Genomic DNA, 6079 nt, shown 5'->3' with positions numbered 1-6079 from the left:
AAAAATGACCAGCTCATATCTATAACCATGTAGTAATCAATGATGGAAGATACCCTTCACCAATTATTAAGAGCTGAGGATATACGGAGTACTATACACAGCATGACCCCTGCCCCAGGAGCGACCACAGGAATACATGCCCGGCCCAACGCCAAGTCCCGCTTCTAACAAAGTGTTCTTATTATCCATGTGCAGAATGGCTCCCATTATACTACAATAGCTCATGGAGTCCAGTTGAGACTACTCTGAGGTTTCCTTTTCTGAATTTTTTTCTTTTCTATTTTGTTTGCCATTTTTCTTGGCAATTGCATTTTAAAATTTTCCAAGGCTCTAATGAAAAAATATTGACTACTGAACATAGCAGGTGGATCTTATGAGCAGAAAGAAAAGAGGACGTGCTGATGGGACTGACTGCTGATAGGCACAGGGTGTCTGCAGGGCGGTGGGGATGGACATGTTCCAGAATGAGGTAAAGCTGATGGTTGCCTAATGGAGAATATAGTGCAGACCATGGAAGCGTACACTTTTTAAAATCTTTATTGTTGAACAGATGCATACACTTTAAAGTGGGGAATTTTGCCCTAGCCAGTTTGGCTCAGCAGTTAGAGCGTCGGCCTGTGGTCCGGAGAGACCCGGGTTTGGTTCCCGCTAAGGGCACGTACCTCAGTTGCAGTTTGTCCCCGGCCCTGGTTGGGTCGTGCGGGTGGTGACCACTCGATGTGTCCCTTTCATGTCGATGTTTCTCTCGCTCTCTCCCTCTCTCTCCCTCCCACTCTATCTGAACAAAGAATGGAAAAATGTCCTCCAGTGAGGATAAAAAAAAAAAAAAAATTAAAGTGGGGAATTTTATGTTGTGTGAAGCATATCTTAATGTAAAGATGCTACTAACACAGATTATACAGTGTAACCACTTTTTGTAAATTTTAGAAACAGACATATATCACCCTGGCCGGTTTGGCTCAGCGGTTAGAGGGTTGGCCTGCGGACTGGAGAGACCCGGGTTCAATTCCCGCTAAGGGCGTGTACCTTGGTTGCAGTTTGTCCCCGGCCCCGGTTGGGTGTGGGTGGCAACCACTCGATGTGTCTCTCTCACGCCGATGTTTCTCTCTCTCTCTTCCCACCTCTCTCCCTCCTGCTCTATCTGAAGATAAATGCAAAAATGTCTTCAGGTGGATAAAAAAAAAGAAACAGACATATATAAACAGACAAAAAAAGAAACAGACATATACAAACCAGTGTTGGAAGTCAGGTTAGCGGTTATGTTGGCAGGAGACACAGGGATGGCAAGGAAAAGGGGAACCCTGGGGTGCTGGCTGGGTTCCTGTCTCATGACCTGCATGGTGGTCACGAGTGAGTTCACCTTTGGAGAGTTTTTACGATTTGTGCTTTGGGAAGACGGAGTGATCAAGAGAAGATGAACAGATGTTCAGGCTCCCACACCCAAGGAGACATTGAGATGATGTTTGACAGCAGAGGTCATTTAATACTGGAATTGGTCGCCAAAGATGCTCTAGAAAACCCTGTGCTCGGAACTCTCTGGAAATGAGCCTCAATGCAAAATCAGTTCTGTTTTGAGATGTTCTCTTGTAGTAATTGGCCAGATACTATTTTGAGATTTAATCCAGTTCTTTGAGATTACATTTAGTTTATAATTAGTTTTTATTCTGGGAAGTAAAAAGTTAGACAAAATAAAAGAAAACCAGAACCTCCAATTCCCAAATCAGGATACTTGCCAAACGAGCTAATTCATGTATTTGCAGTTACAGCAAACCTTATTGTAATGTTTCACCTGTCATCAGACTGAACTTCCTGGGCTTGGTTTAATTTTCCTTCTTTTGTATTGTTGCCAGTAACCTTCTTAATTCTGTCCCTGTGGCTCTCCTACCTCTCGTCCTCGTCCACTGCCTCTCTGCTCCGTGGGGTCCGCTTTCCCACCTTCTTTCTTCGCAGGCCACAGGGTTTCATCACTGCACTACTTTTTAGAAAAAATTTCTGTAGCTCTATTTGTATTTTTAAGATCTTGGTTTCCAGAAATGACTACAATATTGTGAAGTTCCAGAAAACTCTGTGCTGCCTTAGGTAGTCGTGTTCGAATGCTGAAACAATACGGTCAGCCTTGACCCCCGGTCCTGAGTCAGCTCAGGGCCACTGGTGTCGTAAGGTCCGCGCCGCGCTCTGTCCCCGTGAGGTCTGTCCGCGTTCCAGGCCTCCTCCTCCTCCTCGTTCCTGACCCCCCGGCTCGGCTTGCATTCTTCTTCCATGTAGGTTTACTTATTTGACAGAGAAAACCAACGTCGTTTAAAATCTGCTTTGTTCTTAATAGCTGGAAGGAATCTTTGTCGATTTCCTGCTTCAATGTCTTCATTTTATATATGAGGGAACTGAGGTCCAGGGAAATCTAATTACTGATGAAGCCCTTTTCTCCCAAGTTCTTTATTGTTTTATTGTGCTTCCTTGGCATCTTTTTTTCTAAGCAATATTTTTAACTCATAGGCATACTATGCCAATTCTGGCCCTTTTCCCTCTTGTTTAATTTCTTTAAAACTTTTCAGTAAATCATTTAGCTCCTTTTTAGTACCAGATGTTCAAGCTAACTAGTTCAGTACCATTTAATACATTATTATATTAGCACAACTTCAAGGACTTCCTCAGAGCAAATATTTTTCTTTGTTGTTTTTTTTTTTTTTAATGCATTGTTTTTTTTTCCTTCTTTACTGAATTTTCCATATCGAACCACTCCAAGAAAAGGTCCACCTCTTCACATCCTCACACCCTGCTTCCTTTCGTAGGGTAATAGCAGCTGCCAGGTTTTGAGCTCCAGGTTAATTGTTCCCATTTTGCTGATGAGATAACTGAGGCACAAGGGTGTTCTCCATGGCAGAGGGATACAACTTAGGCTTCCTTTTCCAGATGTAGTACTTATATATTCCTTTAATAAGTTCTCTGTTTACGTGCTCCAAGCAGGGAATTCTAGATCACAACGAAACGGTGTCATAGCCTGCAGTCCTGTCACAGGAGGCGAGGCAGAAAGCCTCAGACCTCGTCGGCGTGGGGGAGGGAGGAGGGATGTCCTGGTCCCCCTTCTGACAGGCTTCCATGAGCACGTTCCAGGAGGCCCAGAGGGGCATCTGCCGGACGCAGGGCAGGCGCAGTGTAGACGCGGACTGCTGGGCCCCTTGCCGGGTCACCAGGGCACCAAGGCAAAGCACCGTGCTGGCGACCTCCCTGATCTGCAGCCGGGGGCTCTCTCATCGGCAGTGACACTCTCTTCCTGTGCCCTCTCCTGCTCATGAAGTACAGTGTGATGTGTCTTCACAGAAGTTCCTCACTGCCCGTCCTCCTTAGTGCACTGCCTCTTCCCAAATGACCGAATGGTTTCCACTATGCTACCAGGAGGAAGAGGAAAATCGGGAACTGTGCATTTCTGTGTACTGAAGCACCCCAAACCTCGTGGCTTAAACCGACCACCTTTACCGTTGCCCACGATTCTGTGCACTGGCTGGGCTGCTCCTCTGCGGGTTCGCCCGGGCACCGGCTGCAGGCCCGCTGCGCTGGACGGGCCGAGCGGCCTCAAGCACTGGCCGGCAGTAGGACCGCCGCTGGGTTCTCCAGCAGCCTCATCGGGAAGCCAGCCTGGTGCCCCACATGCCAGTCTCGGGGCGGCCTTTTCCGAGAACCACGGCAGGAGTTGAAGGTCTAGTTAGGAGGTCACAGGACTTCACTTCTACCACGTTCTTTTGGTCAAAGCAAATGATAAGACAGCTGAGGTTCAAGGAGGGGACGGACCCTCTGGAGGGGCGTTGCAGAAAGAGTGTGGCCGGGTGTTTACAACAATGCAAAAGACCAAGTACCTTCACCTGAACAGATGGGGCCACGAAGCCCAGACGAACTGCGACTTACTCTTCATTCAGGTAGGCATACCAGGCGACCAAACAGCTTCAGTTCTAGTCACTGCCATAAAAGCACTGTAACACTAACAGGTCTCAGAGATAGGAAGTTAAGGAATCTCCTAAAAAATCATCCTAGCCCAGAAAATATTTGCAAGAGGAAGTAGAGGTACTAAGTCTTATTTCCATAGGCAAAGTGACCAGACAAGTGTGGTTTCCAAACCTCAGAGTTATGTTGATTTGATTCCAAGCTTCTTTAGCTAATAACAGAATGGAGGGAAAAACCGGCAAAGATTTTGTTACTTAAAGGGAATTTGCAAATTAACTCTTAAGTAACCACTTATTGGCCAACACTCACTGACAGGTGTTTGTATTTTCTCCTCCTCCCTTTCATAACTGGGGAAAGTAAAATGAGATCACTAATGTGCCTCATGTGATGCCCGGATTCCCTTTGCCTCTAAAATACTGTCTTTGTTGCTATGATTTTATTCAAGGCTTCACCATGAATTTACATAGTTTAATGATAGATATTCTATCTCTTTCCTGGCATATTTTTATGGGCAAAGTGGGTTCTTGGTAAACTTGTTTTAAAAACTTCCCAAGGGAAATTATCATTGGCATATTCTATGGGGTAAAAATTTGGGACCTCCACTTTTTATTTGTCCAGTTGTAGGAAATGACCTAGCACAATTGCAACAGCCAGCTATTGCTGTGTAACAACTAACCACAAAAATCCCAGTGGCATTTAACAAAAGCTTTTATTTTGCTCATGGATCTGTGAAGTGGCTGGGCCATTCGGCCTCTGTCTGCAGACAGGTCGGGACAGGTCTGTTCCACGTGTTTATTCTGAGGCCCAGTTCATCTCGTGGCGATGGAGTAAGCAAGAATATGCGGGATTCTTCAGGTTTGGACTCAGAACCCACATACTTACTTCCACCCCAGCCAAGGGAATAGCAAGGTTCACCATTAGTAGAGGAACTACTGAGTCACAGGTCAGTCTCCACGTTATAATAAAGGATGAAGAATTGAAGCCAATAATGCAAGAGTGTTTAAAGAATCTTGGCCTAACACTCCCTAACCCCACCTCCATGAACAGGCCTATGTCTGGCTGAGTCTTCTTATCCTTTCTCAACAGAACATAAATCCTTTGGCTGGCCGACTGTTGACACTTATGATTCTATCCTCAGATAATAAGGGGATGTCTACCTTTTGGTTACCTAGCAGAGTGTATCTTCGAATTCTGTGCTGCCTCATACGTATAAAATCTCAGTTTGGAAAATCATATTTATGGAGGATTTCCAAATGGGTTATTTACTTCTTAAAATGGTCTACATTTCACACCTGGACCAAGTCAGGTTGCAGAAAAGTTTTTATCATATTGGCCTCTTGTGAAATTGCTTTTACATAACTAAGCTTCATGTTAAGCTGTCTGCCTACATTGAAGAAAGTTATAAGGAAATAGTTTATGGACCCAACTCTTATTTAAGGTTAACATTAGTATGCTCTACGCATTTCACTTTTTGAAGAACCATGAAGAATTTTCTCTTGGCTCACAGAAACAAGGATTTTTCTGGGCTCCTCCTGAGAAGTTGGCTTATTTTTATCTTTTAGTCACTGTGATGTAACTGAGCATCTTTCCATTCTTATATTGGCCACTAGGAAGCTCTGATTTGTGAGCCATCTCTGCTTTCTGCATAGCATAGCCATTGTGTGTCAGGTTTCAGTGAGTTAATACATGTAAGTCCATAGAAATACTTGGAACATAGTGCTATATATGTTTTCCATTGTTATTATTATTATTATTATTATTGATAATAGTAGGGTAAGTTGAATATAAATAAAATTCAATAAAACAAGAGAATGGGATCCTAATATCTGACCTACTTCATTTTGAATAAAAAGTGCTGAATTCATCTGTTACTCTTTAAGACTTTTGTAATCAAATTACCTAATTGATAAGCATGCCAAATATTGGACTGGGAAATTTTATTTTCCTTCTGCTTAACTAATATTTTGCTCATTAAGTTGAAGCTTGTATTGTTTGGACCAAAATAAATGTCCACTTCCTGCCAAGAACATGGAGAATGAAATAGCAAAGACAGGGGTAAATATTATTAAAGGATGGGCAGGAGCTGGAAACTGCCTTGTGGTTTGGTGGGGTAAGAAGTCCAGCAGGAACTCTCTCCTTCACA

Source organism: Molossus molossus, unplaced genomic scaffold (assembly GCF_014108415.1).
Source record: "Molossus molossus isolate mMolMol1 unplaced genomic scaffold, mMolMol1.p scaffold_m16_p_4, whole genome shotgun sequence".
Lineage (NCBI taxonomy): Eukaryota > Metazoa > Chordata > Mammalia > Chiroptera > Molossidae > Molossus > Molossus molossus.
Note: the sequence above shows the minus strand (reverse complement) of the source record.